The 18,556-nt window shown below is 40.7% G+C and overlaps 2 long non-coding RNA genes across 2 annotated transcripts in view; both read right to left on the bottom strand.

The window, feature by feature from the left end:
- Positions 1-1,881: 1,881 nt before the first annotated feature.
- On the bottom strand, positions 1,882-7,161 carry LOC119705989. Its single transcript, XR_005258373.1, has 3 exons — positions 5,802-7,161; positions 5,442-5,574; positions 1,882-4,988 (listed from the first exon to the last, which is right to left on the bottom strand). It is a non-coding gene; the product is annotated as an uncharacterized LOC119705989 (long non-coding RNA).
- Positions 7,162-7,412: 251 nt separating this feature from the next.
- LOC119705987 overlaps positions 7,413-18,556 on the bottom strand; it is a 41,077-nt gene continuing 29,933 nt past the window's right edge. Inside the window, exons 3-4 of the long non-coding RNA XR_005258371.1 lie at positions 17,198-17,327; positions 7,413-8,906 (exon numbers count right to left, since the gene is read on the bottom strand). This is a non-coding gene — a long non-coding RNA (uncharacterized LOC119705987). The remainder of the gene's footprint in view (positions 8,907-17,197; positions 17,328-18,556) is intronic.

Consider the following 18,556-nt stretch of genomic DNA (forward strand, 5'->3'; position numbering starts at 1 on the left):
CTGGGGAGCATCCGTGGTGTCTGTCCCCAGCTGGATGTGACTCCATTCCCCCCCTCCCTGGGCCTGGCCCCACAGCCACTGTTTTACCCAGCAAAGAGCACACCCACCCAGGCCATGAGCCATCTCCAGGAGAATGTTGTGGGAAATGGCGTCTAAGGCTTTACCCAACTCCAGGGAATCGGGACCCACAAACTCTCCCTCACCCTCTGAGCCTTCCCCCCACGGAAGCAGACCAGGCCAGGCAGGCAGGACTGGCCTGTCAAACCCCTTCCCAGCGTGGACAGAAGCACGCTGATGAACAACAGGTGACGGAGCAGAATCAGAAGATAAGAGTGAAATCTTGTCAAAAACATTTAAAATTGAGACAAAGGCGAATGGACTGACTGCGCAGACATCTCCAGTATCACAAAGAAGAAGGATTTTTAACGTGCATTTTAAACACTCAAAACCTCAGAGAAATGCTGACATCAATAACATCATGACATGTTTTGACAGTCTTTGTAAAAATCAATGCAAAAGGCTTGATGTAGGTTTCCTCTTTTTTATAACATGTGTACCATGCTATTTGAGATAACATTAGATTGGGAATAGATTGGTAGGTTGACTGGTAGATCTGGGCACAAGAAAACATGATTATGAATACATTAACATTTGTGAAACCGATTTATTGAATTCCCAGGCACAACAGCTTGACACACTAGACCTCAGCCAAAATTAAAACATTAGCAGAAATTAAAGCTTACTAGCTTTGGGGAAATAAACAAGTTACCTGGTCTACAGATGATACTAAGCAAAATAAAATCATGTTAATTTCTTTTTTTAGGTCAATAAATGAATGAATATTCAATGTACACTTGGGCCTCCAGAATCAATTTTTTTTTTTGCCTAAAATTCCTTATCAAAAAAGTTCCCTTAAAATCAGATATACATTTTCCTTTCTGTTCTCAGAATCATCATGCAAAAAAGAAACATTTTTTTTTTTACTGCAGTTCTGATATTTCTTTTTGGAAAACAAATCATAAAAGTGAAACATTTCAAATTTGTGGCCTTAATTTCCGCAGGTAGGGAGGTATAGATGCTTATCTTAATGTCTAATCTGTCTTGTAAAGAAAACTTTCAAAATGCAAGTAGTCCCTAATCTACCTGAAAATTAAGATTATGACTGGATCTTACTTCCTGTTAAGCATTCACCTCGGAATGGTTCCAAACTTCACTATGATCTGCAAGCCCTCTGGAATGCTGGTGCTTCTCCTCCAGCAGCCACAGGGAGTGAGTGACCATTGCCCATCTCTGCTTCTGGACAGGATTTCTGGCGACTCCCGAGCTGCTCTGCCTGGCTGTGCAGGGCAGGCCCCCGGCACCGTGCAGCTCCAGCCAGGCAGGGCCCTTCCAGAACTCCCCTGGAAACTCAGGACCACACTCGCACGTGGGGCACCAGCTGTGGGATTCTCTGGGTCTGCACTGAAGGAACTTGAGACAGCAATTTGTGTTTGGACTCAGGTGTTTATTATTTCTTATCAGTGAAACAGCCTCACTGCTGTGAGTTCAGCAGCTTTTCATTAGAAGGCACAAAATGGCTAACAGTCTCTTGTTACAAGGTCTTTCAAGACTAAGCTATCCAATTAAGAACTGACACCTGGATTATTTTCCCTTTAACCCAATAACTGATCCCAAAGAGCTGCAATGTGGACTTTTCTGCCCAATCACAAAATGCCACCCCAACCCAAGAAGAAGGAAGAAGCAGCATGAAGAAGAAACCCAGACCAACACCCTGTGCCCTCCATTTTGCTTCCATGCACAACACATTAAAAATCCCAAAACCTAAATTTCTCACCAAGTGATACGCCTACACTACTGTCTATAATCCATTTCACACTTTTGTGGATTCCAGTCAATTTTGAAGTCTGGGAAACTTTCTCCATGAAGGAAGGTCACAGTCAGTGCTGCCCTGGGGCTCAGGGCACCCCAGGGCAGACAGAGAAATATTCCCAGGGCCCTGGGTTTGCACACTCTCAAGTCTGGCTTTGTCCTCCAGGGACATTGAGAGGATGCCACCACCACCGCACGGCTGTGGGTGAAGCTGAGCAAGTTGTGGCATTTGAGAGAGAGAGCTGGAAGGTTTTCCCAGAAATATTCAATTTCTCTCTCCTTCTATTCCCCTCCCATGAGTGGAAGATACCATATGATTGAGATCCTAAAAGCAAGGGTGCAGCTCCCATTCCTTCTCCCGAGGCCACGCTCTTGCTTTGATGCTGGAGGCAAAGTCTTGGTGCAGATTTTGAGCCACGCTGCCTTAAGCAGGGGCAGTCAGGGCAGCACAGCAGCACCTCTGCAAAAACCCTGACTATGGCTTCTAGATGTTAGAAAATGAGCTGCACTTCTTTCTTTGCCTGCCATGGACACATCAATTTTTCTGAATGTGTTCAGCATCTATTATTTAGTATTTTCCCAAGAAATGGGGTGAGAAAAAGGACAGTACTTTTGTGTTTTGAAGAGGAAAAAGTCCCTTCATGAAGAGTTAGTTATTTTAACATCTTACCTACCTTGTTAAAGAATGAAGTGAGATGCTTCAATATGTGAGCAAAAGCAAAAAATGAATAAATATATCATTACACACTCAGGTGCATACACACAGATATGAAGATGCCAAGCTAGAGAACAGTTAGAAAATTGACATTATTATTTATTATAAGTGCTTATTTTAGTAATTCAAATGATGTAATGTAGAGATCAGTTAGAAAATTGACATTATTATTTATTATAAGTGCTTATTTTAGTAATTCAAATGACGTAATGTCCACTGATTCCTTTATGTTTTGTCACCTATTCCTATCAATCACACATATAAAAAAAGTATAAATAAATAAGTAATTTTAGATGAAATAATTCATTTTTTATTAATTAAAAATATATGTAGAGAGTAGATAAGTAGAGATAGTTCTGAGTTGTCTGGTCAAGGCCCTAATTTGTCTCTAAAGTTCTTCAAAGTTAAGAACTTGGTTTCTGGTAACATTAATCTGATGCATTTGCAGTTACAACAGTTCTTTGCCCTTGACCAATACACTATGAATAGGCATAAATAATTAAAACTAAGTAGCAAATAAATTAGGGGTGGATTTGTGATACATTACCCTGAATTTTAAAATTGTAGTTGCTCATTTATAAGCTTAGTAGTAGATCAACCAACTATTACAATAAATGAGAGAGTTTCAGTTAATTAATGGCCACCAGATGTCTCCCATATTGTTTTCTCTATACAATAGAAAAAACACTCACAATCATGGAAAAATCAATGCAAACAAATGAATAAGAGCTAAAGAGTTCAGCCAGTGCATTCTCCTTGATTCATGCCCAAATCTACAATATGTTCTTTAAAAATCAAACACAAATTACTGTGATTTATACTGTTCCTTGAACAAAAAAGCACCAGTTGCACATAATTACATTCTGTCGACACTGCAGATCTCTGGAAGGAGGCATCCACTGAAATATTTACTTTTAGAGCTACTAGCTTTTCTGGTCTCTGAGAAAAAGTTCACTCCAGAATTATTGCCTATGTTTCTTTGGTCTCTGTCAGTAGCTAAGTATAAACCACTTTTTGGTGCTTTCTCAGAAATTTCTTGCTCTTAAAGTGCACAATGAAGGGGGAGGAGGCTGTAGCCTTGTTCTTGCTTTCTGTTCCATGCACAAACTGGCAAAGGGATGAAGGGAGTAGATCTGTAGAATGAAACTGCTGGCATGGAGGGCCAAAGGCAAGTGAGAATCACACCTGGCTGCTCTAGACTGGCTCCAGCTTGATCGTGGGCTCGTCTTCCATCTGCAGTTTGCACTCATTTGGTGGTTTCCCAGAGTAGTTTTTCTCACGTTATTTTCATCCAACCAGATGCCATGAAAGCTCTGAACCCGCTCAATAGCACAAATCACATGAAGGTGAGCACGGGCAGTCAGGGCATCAACTTCAGCAGAGTAAAGAACCAAACTAAAATACTCATGTAGCTGCACATGTCCCTGTAGAGATCCTACAAAGCCGTATTTGGTACAGAACGATTGTGTTCTGGGCACGTTCCCAGGTACATATGGGCTGTATTTAAACAGCCTGGGAATGTGAAGGAGCTCAGACCCTCCATCCAGAGCAGCCCGTGATGGTTTGGCATTTCTGCTCCTGCTGTGCCTTGTTTCTCAGGGCTACTGGTGTGGGTGTAGGTGCATGCTCAGTACCTAAAGCGGCTGCTAACAGAGGAGGAGGGATAAACTTACCAAAGATGAAAACGACATTCTGCCTTGGGGCTGTTCTGACCAACCAGGGCTAAAAACACAAGGAAAAGTTCACACTTTTGCCAGTGTTGTCCAATTTGTTCTCATTACCAGCATTTCATGTTATCAGTCACAGCAGCTTGGCCAGGTGAGCTGACCTCTCCCTTCAGAATGCCAAAGTGATTTCTGCCTTTGGTCAGAAGGGAAAGAGCTTCAGTATGAATGCATGATGTATTCTCATTCAAATCCCTGGGATGAATGTCACCAGAGCCTTAAGTTCTGAGGGAATTTTCTCCCATGGCTCTCTTCACCAACACTGTGGCTGCTTTAGGATCAGAGAATTCCCTCAGGCCACAACCTCATATGTGTTTGTGTGCTTTCTGCTTCACCACTCATTCATCAGTAACAATCTTTGTCTACACGTGATGGACATTGGGTTTCAGAAAAAGAAAAAAAACCAGCAACAAAGGGTTGTACCTTTTAAGCAAAATGAGACAATTTTCAGAAAAAATATTCCAGTGCAAGAGTAAAATTGTTCAGTGTGCTTATTTTAAATGTTAGCAGCAGCAATTTTTCTTTTAGCTTGCACAGTGAACTCAGAGTTAACCTTTCCTTGGAGGTTGCTCTAAGTCTGGTCAGCTCTTTTGCACTTAATGGATTCACTCCTGTCATCTGAATTTTGCTCCAGAAGCAGGTAACAGCTTGAGCAGGTACTGTGTAAACTTGTCTTCTTGCTGGGGAGGAAAAAAAATTAATTCTGTGTTATACCATAGCCAATTAGAGAACTATTCAAATTCAAATCAAGGGGAAAACTGGGGGGAAAATTATGTCTCTCCATTGTAAACATTATCTACTGTATTTAAAGTGAATCAAAGATGCTGACCTACAAAGGCAACTTCATATTAAACTATAATCAATATTATGTTGTTGAATTTTAGACCAAATTGCAGTTGAGATTTGACTTTTTTTTCATTTTGAAAGTGGATGTTTACATATTTTGAGGAAATTATACAAAATATAAAAAACAAATTTATTCAAAAATGTATACAACTAACCTCATTAAAAAAATCTTATTTTCTCCAGGTAAGGAATATGGATTCCTTCAGCGTGTCTGCCTAATGCATGAATCTCTGATAACACACTGAAGTTTTAATGAAGCTGAAAGTCCCTGGCATAATAACACTTACAGCTTGGCAGGCTTGCAAGAGGGTAAAAGCTAAAGCTTAATGCCCAAATTGATCTTGCCATGCACTACTGGAGCAGGAATACCCAGAGCAGTAGTCATCCTTTCCTCTTCAAATGACTTGCAGAATACAAAGGCTTGATTGGAAAAAAAAAAAAAAGGGGGGGGAAATAAAAAACCATAAACTAATATTATCAAGTGACATTTGTGTAGATGATAGAGAATCTAAAAGTAATATTGAACACAGAAACTAAATTACAGTTTCAGTTAAAAATACAGTATACTGTGCTTGAAATAACCCCCTCCTGGATACTGCACAGTGTATCACAAATATTACAGCATCCTAATAGAACTACAAAATTACCACTGAAAAGCTGCAAAGAGGGCAGGTTAAATTCATGCCATTCCCTATTCATGCCATATCCTCAGCACAGGGGTGGATTGACTGGAGAAAATCGTGGCTTGTACTTTTCATCTTTCTCAGTTTACACAAGAGAGTGGATTGTTTTCTGTCTCACAGGTTACAGTCGGTTTGTTTTCAAACTAGGAAGAAATAAATCTTTCCATTACACTTCAGGAAAAGCTACAGATGGAAAAAAAAACATTCAATACTGAAATGTCCACAATTTTAGAATTCCAGCACTTCAAGCATCATGTATCACATGGAAATCATGCATGTCTGTATGCAATCATAATTCAAACACAGGGCTGGGTACTGGAGATGGAGTTATCCACAGACCCTTCACTCAAAGAAGAGGTGGGGTCTTATTTTCTTCTTGTGATTTTGCTGCAATCTGATGTCCTCAATATCAGTATTAATGTATAGAAAATTATGGCAGCTGAAGGCAGTACATTGCACTGATTTTATTTTCATGTTTTGGCTGTAACCCACTTGGTTGTGTAAGGTGGCAGATTGGGGTGATTAAAGAGCAAAACATCTGCTTGAGACACCCACTTCACCCTGATTTGACTGAAAGAGGCTTTTTTGACATCCATTTCCATTTCCTAAAATGAGCCACGCTGAGCTTCAGCATCTAGAGCATTACCCAAATACAGAATCATGGAATCACAGGGTAGTTTGGGTTTGAAGGGTCCTTTAAGGATTATCTAGTCCAGCCTGGGCAGGGACATCTGTCACTAGGTCAGGTTTTTCAGAGCCCCTTCCAATCTGGCCTTGAACACTTCCATCTGCAACTTCTCTGGGCAGCCCATTCCAGTGTCCCAGCACCCTCAGCTTCACAATTTCCCCCTCGTGTGCAATCTGTGTCTAGCATCTTTCAATTAAAAGCATAATCACTTCTCCTGTCACTACAAACTCCGGCAAAATTCTTTCTCCTTCTTTCTTCTGACCCTCTTTAGGTACTGAAAGGCTCCTACAGCATCTCCCTTGAGCCTTCTCTGCCCAAGCTGAATGACCCCAGCTCCGCAGCCTCTCTTCACAGGAGAGGTGTTCCATCCCTCTGACTATTCTTCCTTGCCTTCCTCTGGAGCCTCTCTGACATTCCCTTGCCTTGCTCTGGATGGGGACACCAGAGCTGGAGCCAGGGCTCTGCTGGGCACCTCACGAGAGCAGAGCAGGGGTAGAGATCACCTCCCTGACCTGTGGATCACACGTCTGAGCTACAGGGATTGAGACCCAGGAACAAATCATGAAAGCCAGAAAACGTGAACATACAAGCATGCAGAGGCGTAGAAAATGGCTGGGAAAACAGAAAACACTGGGGGACTGAACTAGATTTGTCCCATTGATGATGGGACACACACAGCAGTTTTAAGCATTACTGTAAATTGAGTTATCTCACTCCTACTCCTCAACTTGAGATACTTTCAGAAAGTTTTCAACTGAGTCTTCATTTAGCATTAGAATATTTTTTTCAGTTTACATATATATATATATATATATATATACATATACTATATATACATATATATATGTATATATATATATATATACACACACATATATATAAGAATACAGTATTTTTCATATTTTTTACAGACTGTATCCAAGGTAGCACATCTTCTTGCTAGGCTAAATGGGTCCTTTATGCTTCATATTTCCATAGGAAAAAAAACCAAATATGATATTCATCCATTAATTAGGTTAATCTCATTGTGGGATAAACTAACATCAGCCATTTCCCATATTTCCATTTATCTCCACTTCTGATATCTTGCTAGTCATTTGTTCTTCTCTGGCCCAGCAGTGATCAGTACCAGCATGGCAGAGGGAAAGGCTGAGTTTGACTCTCCACACCCATGAAGATCAGATTGCAGCTACTCTGACACGTACAACAGTTCTTCTTCAAATGATAAAAAATTCAGTCACAAGCAATATTTCCCCATTATTCCACCAAATGAACGGAGGAAGATATCAAAAAAGACTTGTGCATATAAATAGAGTACAGTTTTCATGTTAGCATGGTGTTGTGTCTCATTTAACTGAAGCCATGCTTGTATTCAATCTGCCTCAGCAGAGTTCTGTGCCTGCCCTCTGCCCTCAGGCTGCAAACAGACTAAGAAAACAGTAACTCTCCTCTTATCTGCAGGTGGCCTGCTCAAATCCTTTTCTCTTTACCAAAACCAGAAATCCCAGATAGAAACAGATCCAACGGCTATTCCCTGCAGTGGGAAAGAGCAGAATGCCAGGGCTGTATTTCCTGGGTCTTGTGCCTGACTGGCACAAGCTCTGTTCATAAAACTGTCATGTGAGCAGCCCTTCTGAGTAGGCAGTTGGAAAGAAATGGGTTGGACCCCTGCAGCATCTATAAATAAAACTGAGAGGAAAATCAGATCTTTAAAAGGCTCCTTTATCATTGTCACTGTCTTGGAGCCCTGCATCAGCTCCTAGCTTTTTATTTTGTAATTTTAAGTCATAGTAGGACACTGAAAAATTATGATCCATTATTTCTGTCTAAATAAGTAGCTGTGAATGTAGCCAAAGTGATGGTCAGTACAATCAATTGAACATGGGAAAAGCATAATAGTTTAATGTCAAAAATAAAATATCCAGGTTTACTTGAGCCTACTGTGAAAATGTAGACTCAACAACACCTTGCAAAACCCAAATAACTAGAGCCCCAGAGAGCCAGGATCAAGCTCACGGGATCATACATATTGAATACAGCTTTGAGTTTTTCAGAATGGATTAAACTTTCCCCTTCCAATGTGTCCTTCCCTATTAGAGCAGGTTGGCACAGAGCTCCATCTGAAGGAAATTCCTCGTTACTGGGTTTCTCTGAACAGATCTTCTGCTGTTTGGAACGCTCATATCAGCAGGTGGACACTACTTGTTAGCTGTCAGTCTGAATATTTTCAAGAATGAATGTGAAAGGTCTATTTCAGGGTCCTCTAATTAGGTTTCAGCTGAGAGAGTTCCACTGAATGAAACAGGCAGGGCTGCTTCTGTAGAACTGGAGGCATCACTGGCCTTGCAACAGCCTTCAGCTGCTTCTGCCTTCCTCAGAACCTGCAGAGTAAAATTACACCAGTGAAACCTTAGAAGGAAGGCTTATTGCATAACACCTGACAAGGGGACACAGGACCAGACATCATGCTTTCCACTGCACAAAAAAAAAATCAACAGCTACTAAAGACTGAAGCAAAGCATTGTTGGATTCAGAGCAGCTTGTTGTCACTCTGGATCTAAAAGCTTGAGGCAAATCATCTCCATGTCAAAAAAAAAGAAGTGCCATTAATATAGAGATTTAGTTGTCAGTAATTTCAGCTTGTGCTTTCTGGCTAAACAAAACATTACCCATCTATTCTTTTGAACTTCCTTTGTATCATGTATGGCGTGCTCCCACAAAACCCCACAGGCAAGCCTCCCCACCAGCTCTGTGTTTGGAAGCAGCAGTGATGTTAATTGCCACATGGCATCACATTTATTTTATGGCTTCTAGACACACCATGCGTGCACTGACAATGTGTCAGGATTTCAGATCCCCCAGGAGATGACAAATGTAAGAATGCTATCAGTGGAGTTGTGTTACTGTGGGCTGTCCCTGGCAGCTGGCTCAGCTGCTCCTGAAGCCCACTCCACAAGGCTGTGATCAGATGGTGAGCTGGCACTGCAGTTCTGTCCCAGGTTCACTTAAATGTACAGCTCTTGGTGACAGCAGAAGCTGTGATTTCATGTTTGGCAGGGAAAGAGCATTAATATTGATCTGGTATCCATGCAACTCAAGTACACGGGACTGGTATGAAAGTGAAGGATCTGTTTTTCAGAGATGGCACTAAAATAAAGACAGTGATAATGCTGCAAATAAAATACTTGCAAAATAAGGCTGAGTGTGGCTTTGCTAGAAGAAAAATGTTTCTCTGCTTTTCATACATCTAAATGAGCATCAGTTCTGAATCTCATCCTGCAGGCTTTAGGTTTGACATGGATCTAAAGAGATTGTATATAGCATAAAACATTTTCCATTTTTAAACTCAGGCTTCTCTGCACTGCCATTTCTAAACTGTGGGTTTTTCCCCTTTGTGGTTGAGGCATTGCGTGTATGACTGGAGAGAGCACAGCTCAGCACCTCTCTCCCCACTGGAGCAGCACAGCCCTCAGCTGTGCCCCACAAGCAGCACCTCACAGGGAGCTGAGATGTGAGCTGAGCCCAGGAGGGCGAGCCAATGAAGATGACAAGGGAGAGTGCAGAGAAAAAAAACAAAAAAAAACCCAAAAAAAACCAACATTAGAATCTTCCCTGTACTTTCCTTCATATATTTTTTCATATTCCTTTTTTGGCATTAAAAACATACAAAATCTAGGAGGCAATGGGATGTTTTGCAGAGCAACTTGAAGAGTGCATCAAGCCAGGCAGAGCTACAGTGATGGCAAGAGAAGCACTGGCTCTGCTGAGTCCATGGCAATTTCAGCATGCTCCAAACCACCCCACGCCCTACCAGATTAGGCTGCTTGCTAGGATTTCAGTCGGATTCAATTGACTTACTTGTTTCTTTTGTTGAGATTAGAATACTGCTGGAGGGAAAATAACTCCAGGGGAACACGTGGAAGGAACTCCAACAGCCCGTGCATGGCACTCTGGGAGCTGTGGCAGGTATGGATCACACCTCTGTGCTAGGAAAGGTTCTCATCTCTTCCTGTGCTGGGTTGGCCAGTGTGAGCTGCAAATTGCAAACACTCCTCTTCTCTGTTCTCCACTTTGCCTCCTGGACCTTCATGCATGGATTCATCTCCACTGGCTACAGGAAAAGGGCAAGGAAATGATCAAAACCTTTCTCCCTGTCCAGCCACGCGCTCTGTTCCCAAGCAGGCTGCACAGAAACAGCATCTCTGTCAGGCACCAGTGGCAAGGAAGAGCCAAGCCCTTTGACCTTGAATTCCAGACTTTGCAGCTCCTGCTTTTTAATTTTAGTTCTACTTTCCTTGTAGCTGTGATGTGAAAAGACTGTAAAAATCTGAACTCAAGGATTCTGAGTTAATACCTATTCATAAAGAGAGAATAACTAATATTACTCAATTTGAATTTTCCTTTTCTTTTATTTTTTGTGAAAAATATTGCAAATAATTAAATAATTCTTACCATTTCCAGGTTTTGATTTACTATCAGTAAATTGCTATTTACAGTTTACTAAAGAAGTAGCTACTTGAGGTGACAAAATCGTGTCCATACTTGTTGTTGTTATCCTATTATTTATTTTAGATAAATATGAAGTGTGAGAGATGGTAATGTGTTTTTCCCACTAAATACTTGCAGAATTTTCTTTAATCTTAATACAGTAGTCTTGCTTTGTTCAATTTTTTTCTTGAACTTGGTGAAAATTGCCGTAAATCTAAAACCCAGGAGAAGTCAGGCAAGCTGTCTCAGTGACCTTCAACATTTTTAGAGTTGTCTTTCTTACTGAAATGCAGGAGAAGATAGTGACACTGGAAATGTTAATTTAAGGCTAACAACTTGAAATTATGAATAGGCATGACAGAATATGAAGAAAACTCTTCTGATTTGCTCCAGAGAAATTTTTTTTTTTTGAATACTGTATTCACAGTGGTATTTTTGAGACCTCTACACATAAAAAAGTGAGGCATACTTTGACTCTGAAACCACCATGATTTCCTGTATTTATTTCATAGAATGGCCTTGTGCAGCATGTAAAAAACAGAAAAATTCTCTATTTGCTGTTTTTCAGGTGGCAGATATTTTCTAGTTTTGGAAGAAGTATAATAACAGAGCTATCAGAAATATATATTTTGATTGCTATTTTTAAGTTATTTTTGAGGGATTTTCTTTCAACAAACAGTTACTAGCAAATTTAAATAAGTCAATGATTCTGGCTTTCATTGTTTTTTCCCCTTCCACAGCTATCTTTCGATAATATGAAAAAAGGCAGTACTTCAAAAATGGAGATTAAAAAAAATTAAGTGGATGAAATTTAGAGGTTCATGCTAAAAAAAAAAATTGTATCTCCTCATCTTGCAATACAATAAAACATTTTGATATTCCAGAAGGTTTTTTTGATATTAAATTGTTTAATTTTTATATTCAATTTTTCCTAGTAAGGAAAAAATAATGCACAAATACAGAAAAAAAAATGGGGAAAATGCTTCTAGCAATGACTTAATAGCACTGGAACATCTGATGGTAGTATCCCAAGTTCCCTCCAGATCACTAACTAGGGAAGCAATTGCTCTGAATTCAAATCAATTAATTAATAAATTAGAAAAAAGCTAACTGCAGCCATGGAGTTACTAGGCAGCCTATGGAGGTTACCAGGAGCTTGTCTAATTCTGTCTGTAGTAAAAGATGTAGTAAAAACTTAAAAATAAAAACTATTGTTCCATCTATAGAGTTTACCAACATGTCTACTATAATAGTGGTGTCAGGGCAGGATACTTTTCTTTCATGTGTTCAAACAATCTCTCTTGCCTCTGCCTGATCACTGAATTAGTGATTTGGTCTCCACAATGATGCAGGCAATGGGATTTTGGACTAATGAGTAGAGAAAAGAGGCTTCTGAAAGGAGGAGTTGGCTCATAAAGGAGTATTTATGGCTCATATATATATATATATATATATATGTAATCTCCAAAAACATTTCCTTAAGATACCTGGAATCCATCGGTGCACATACAGCTGTGGAGCTCACCTACTGGAGAGGCATGTTGCCTGCTCTGGCACTAATCTTGCCTAAGTACTAATTCCTCCAGGAATTCTGAGTATGTGCATGTTCAAAGCTATTAGCTAAAGAAATGCTGACTGACAAACAGAAGTATGCAAACACTGAAAGATGTTGCAGGTTTGTCATCCTGATCCAAAAGGAGCTGGAATGGGCTGAAAATTTAGTTCATGTTCCTTCTCTTTTCCTTTTTTAATTTTTTTTAAAATTTTATTTTTAAATTGCATGAATGCAGTTTGGCCATAGTGAAAAATAAAAAGAACTGCTAATTTCCTGACAGTTGAGCTGGTTCACATCTAGATGCATTCCTCCAAATCACTGAATGTAAGTGTGGGTGGGGTGCAGTGGAGATGGATGGTGGGGGTTTGGCATTTCTGTGCAGGGGTGCTCAGGTGGGACGTTAATGGGGCACTGCCTGCTGTGCTCTGGTTCTTTTATGATCTGTGAGCAGCAGCAGTGAGGAATTCTGCTCTAGGATGTAATGAAATGGGAATCACCTGAATAACCTGGAAAACATTCCAGGTTTGACAATCAGGTCTGTGGGATAAAATATTTATTGTATGAGGCAGGAAGGAGAGAGAGAGCCACAGTCTGCAAAAAGTGCATTCAAATTGCAAAGTGAAAATTAACTCCTTATGTCATCCACATTAAATCCAAAATGTTGTGATGGCATTGCTTCACTAAAGCAATTATTGTTATTAGCAAAATAATAAATTCAAAAGCAAATCTATTATTAGTATTATTTATTTGGATACCCACAAAATTAGCTTGGTTTTTGATGGATAGATACTAAAAAGTGTCTCTGCTCAAAAGATCTCACAAGGGAAGAAAGTACTGGGTGAATATTGCTTTGGAGTGCTTGTCTTTGCAACCTTAATGCTTTCTAACATAATAGTTTGTGTATAGTAAAAAGCAAAGCTTGAAAATATGTCTCAGTGACTTCACTGAACGTCCTCAAAATATTATCCTCATTTTATGGTTAATATCCACAGAGACATGGAGAGAGCTGTACAGCCTTATGTCAAAAATGCTCAGTTGCAAGAACCTGAGGTGTGGAATGAAATGGTGAAGCATTCACCAAATTCTAAATGACATCAAAATCCAACGCCCTCAATGTCTCACTACCTGATTCAAAAAATTCACCCAGCCCTAACTTTATGTCTCTGTGGACCTCTGAACCCTGCGAGTGGAACCCTGAAGTCGTGCTGAATCCCTTCAGGATCCATACTCAGCTATAGCATCTGTAAACTAACACGCTTTGGAAAGAAGGGACCAAAAGGAACACTCATCAGGAAGTTAAGCAGGGAGCATGAGAATTTGGAAAAACAAAATGTTAATTATCTCTGATTTCTGTGCAGACTCCCTGATACATTTCCAGAGGTCATAGCAAGGAATTATTTTACAAATATTTGTGCAATAATCTCTTCAGAAAAGTGAGGTTTAATAGAGTCATAAAGAGGTTTGGCTTGGAGCAGACTTTCAAAGAGCATCTAGCCCAAACTTCCTCCTATTGGCAGGGACACCTTTCATTAGACTGAGCTGATGAAAGCTCCATCCAACCTGACCTTAAACACTTCCAGGGATGGGTCATCCACAATTTCTCTGGCCAACCTGTTCCAGAGTTTGTGCACCCTCACCTCGAAAAAAGTCTTCCTTGGCCAGTCCAAATCTATCCCCTCCTGTTTAAAAGCATTCCCCTGTGTCCTGTCACTGCCTGTTTGCAGGCTCTGGTAAAAACTCTCTCCGTGTTTCTTATCATTCTCCTTTAAGTATAGCAAATCTATACCAAAACAAGGTTCCCCCACCCATCTCTTTTCAGGCTGAATAACCCCAACTCAGTTTTAATTTGTGAGAGAGGTGCTCCAGTCTCTGACCATTTTTGTGGCACTCCTCTGGACCTGCTCCAACAGGTCCATGGCTTATGCTGGGAACCCCCAACTCTGTCAAGGTCCCTCTTGATGTCAACCTTTCCTCAAATGTGCCAATCACACTACTCACTTGTTGTTTCTGGGACAATTTCTCAATTACTCTTTCAGGAAGGAAAAAATATAAGAAAATCTTACTGTAAAATGGCCATCCGAGAGGCATAATCTATTGCTGAGCTTCTGGGGTATTTGCATTCTCTTTAGTGATTCCATGTACATTTAGTATTTACATTAAAAAGCTTATTGTACATTAACTGTGTTAGCATCAAAGACTACAGCCCATGAAATTCTGAGAAATGGCACTTATGCCCTGGCAATTTATTCCTAAGTATTTTTCCATTGCCTGTAGGAGAGAAAGTCCACGTGAGAATAATTCACTGCCAGCATGCTTTGTAGTTTTTCAAGCAAAGTAAATAGTGTGGGAGGTGAGAAGAATTAAAATTTCAAGGTCTGGCTATTTGAAAAGGTGGACTACAGTAGCAGTGTACCTCAGCTTTTCAGTAAGCCCTTACCAGCTTTTCCATTTTTGACAAACCACCCGGGCAGGGTACTCCCTTGGGCTCCCTCTGTGCAGCCAAAGGTTCTCACCAAAAGCTGATCAGGATGTGCAGGCTGGTAAGGCGTTTTTGAGAGTCTACCAAATGATTGCTAGACTGAGAGCAGGGCTCAAAAGAGCTCAGTATTTTCTGTTGCAAGGAAATACATACAGATGTTGCACACACAGCAGCTGCAGACTGCCCAGCCTGACTGAAAGTGAATATCGTGTCCTATATTAACAACCTATCAAAGGCCTTAGATATCTGAAGACAAATTTGAGACCGCAGAAAATAAATTATTTTGCAGCCCAGGACAGTGTTCCATAAAAGTAATAACTTGAATTATTTTTAGTCCTGACTGTTTGTCAGTCATTTTTCCTCATATTTTCTGGGTTTTTCCTACATACTGTAGATCAAACTAGGAAAAGGATTAATTAATTTTTAAATTACATTTGGAATATGTTAATAAAATGCATGTAATACTCTTACAGATGAACTGCAAATTACTTCAAAAGTTTAAAACCATAGCATTTTCTTAAGAATTTTATATATAATACCAGGTTTATGATGCCATTTATAGGAAAAATGTTACATTATAGTAAATCCAATGGCTTCATCATGAAACTTTTTGTTGAAACAAATGCACATGCTTCAGCCTTAGGAATAGTGTTTTATTAGTAACTCAACATTATTTCTCTTGCTGAAGGTCAGCTGCCTGCTCCCCTGGCACTTACACCATGCAATAGCAAATGCACCTTGCTTCTTGTTGGCCTCAGACATCAGTGATCCCCTCTATGACAAGACATGCTCAAAGAGGACACAGCAGTAATTATACCTTTGTAAAAGTGTGTGTGTTTTTCCACATTGTGGGTTTGGATTTTGAAGTTACCATTGATCCATTTTCTTGCATAATCAAACCAGTTCTTTACAGCTTGTCTCTGTCCAGTGCCCAGACTTGGCAGAGTTTGTGTACATGTGTGTGAGAAGGTAACAAGACAGCATGCAACTCCTTCCAGTTCATTCCCCAAAACAAGACTGCCTTATTGGAAGCTCTCCATCCCAAGAGAAATTTCTCCATCTCTCTCACCCTTCTCCCTTCCACTCAACACTGCCTCAGCAGAACCCCGTGCTGCTATGCAGAATGTGGCCCAAAAGATTCAGTTTTGGACCAGATGAATGAAGGAGACTCTTCCTCTTTGCTGCATCCACTCTGACAGAGAAACCAGGGTTTTTTCATTCCCTCAGTTTGCCCCAGGGCTTCCTCTCCTCTTGACTCATGATAAGGCTACAGCCATTTCCTGAGCCTGGAAAGCAGGAAGGGGTGAGGTGAGACCATCACCCACCACTGAGTTAAACAACAGAATTCAGAGACACATTTAACCAGCTTAATGCAACTTTAAAAGGCCTGCTTCTGTTTTATATTAATCTCAGTCTTGAAGGCTCTTTCAGTCAGGCAGATATCACTGAGCTTCATAACCTTGTTCTTACTGATGGATTATTTCACACAGATTCCAAAAAGGGACATAACTTCAATTAACTTCCTATCTGTTTGCAATAACGTGGAAGTAGATAAAACCAAATTATTCTTTTTATTTTCCACTAATCATATCCATTATTACTGCAGAGACATCTTCTGTGTGTCAGTACTGTGAGTCACACTGAAAAAACTAAATGCACCTATCTGAATTTTCTCAATTAAGTTTATTAAGCAGAAAAAATAGTTTCAAGATTGTGTTAAGAGGTAAAAGTAGAAACAGAGACACTTTCCAAATATTATCTAAATGAATCCAGGATAGTACAAAAATAATTTTCTAGTCAAAATGAATTTTCATTAGACACAGAAATCACAAAACAATCACCTGTTAATGGCAGAAGACAATTATAATCAGTAGCAGCATGACAACTCAGTTTAGCAAGTATGTGAAGTTCTTGGTGAGAAATAATTAGAATCTCTGCTTCTGGCTTAAACACTTTCCTACATTCATTTCCACCCATTTCCTCCTGATGGATGGAGACACACCGTGTCTGGCACAAGAGTAATGTAATGTATTCCGTTCAAGGCTGCTGATTACATGCACATGTGCACAGGGACAAACAATTAGTGTAATGATGCAGCAATTGCAAAGCTTATCACAACATTGTGTAAGATCTCATGCACCAGGAATTACCCTGACCACCTCTTCATGCTTTCCATTCTACATTACTGCCAAACACAAATTTGTACATCGAGTCTGAAAGGCTGCAAACGGATTGATCCATACAAAGCCTGCGCTGAGGAAACGCTGCCTCCCAGCAAATCTGCAAAATAAATTAAAAGCGATTAGGACGAAGGGATGGAAATACAGAGTTAAGAGTTGGTGCTCTGCTCGGTATTGATTGAAGCAAGACGTTTCCAATGTAACCCCACTGCAGGAGGGCTGATGGTGTGTTTGTTCCCTCCACACCACCGGGCGCTGCTGCCTGCCCAGAAAGCCCCTCCTTGGCCAGAGCCAGCTCCATCCATGCCCAGAGAGCCAGCCTGCTGCTGGCACAGGTGCCTCCAGTCAGAGGCACTCACCAGCTGCACTTACCCATTGACACAGGCTGCTCATGGGACTGATGGCATAGGGATAAAATGTTTCTGAAATCACGGAATATTCAGGGGAGTTAGAAAGGAAGGATAGGCCTGGTGGGCCCTGGAAAAATGTTAAGGTAGGCCCTGGGAAAATGTTAGACAGTACCTGTATAATCATTTAGTGACTATGATAAATTATATAATTGTTAGAGGCGATGATTGTTCGGTAATTGGATATAATTGTTGTTTAATAGTAACAAGAATCATGAGAAACTATGTTGGAGGGTTTGATGGAAATTACAAAATCCATGCTTGGATGAAATCAATAGAACAATATAAGTTTAATAATTAATATGCATTTATATAACAATAAGGGTATAAAAACACATTCATCCTGAACCCATGTCGGAGTCAGATTTGGGTTTGTACCCCTGACACCCAGAGCTCTTCAATAAAAGCACCTCCATATAATCATTCCATGATTATGTGTTCCTGAAAGCCAACACTACTACCACGTCTCTGAAAGTGCCATTTATACCCCAAAATCCTCCAGCCAAGGTAAGAGAGGAGCAGCGCTCTGTGTGCGCTCCTTTCTGTCTCAGGAGTAATGTGCAGAGGAATGCGAAGCAAGAGAGTGAGCAATGCAAGCTGATTCCTTCCCTCTCCCTTTGTCTCAGGATCGTGAGCTGACAAAGCCAGAGAAGTGGGGTAAATCTCCTTTAGGGGCAGGCAGAGCACGGGGCACGCAGCGCGGCAGCAGAGCTGTGTGTCCGCACGGCTGCCGGCCTCCCTGCAGGGACGAGGCACAGCTCAGTGCAAAAGGGTGGCAGCGACCTTAAAGATCACCCAGCTCCAACCCCCCTGCCCTGGACAGGGACACCTGGCACTGGATGAGGTCACTCTGAGCTCCAGGCATCTGCTTGATGTGCCCACAATGGGAAAGGACACATGCAAGTAAGGTCACAGCAGCTCC

This window comes from Motacilla alba, chromosome 1 (genome assembly GCF_015832195.1).
Source record: "Motacilla alba alba isolate MOTALB_02 chromosome 1, Motacilla_alba_V1.0_pri, whole genome shotgun sequence".
Lineage (NCBI taxonomy): Eukaryota > Metazoa > Chordata > Aves > Passeriformes > Motacillidae > Motacilla > Motacilla alba.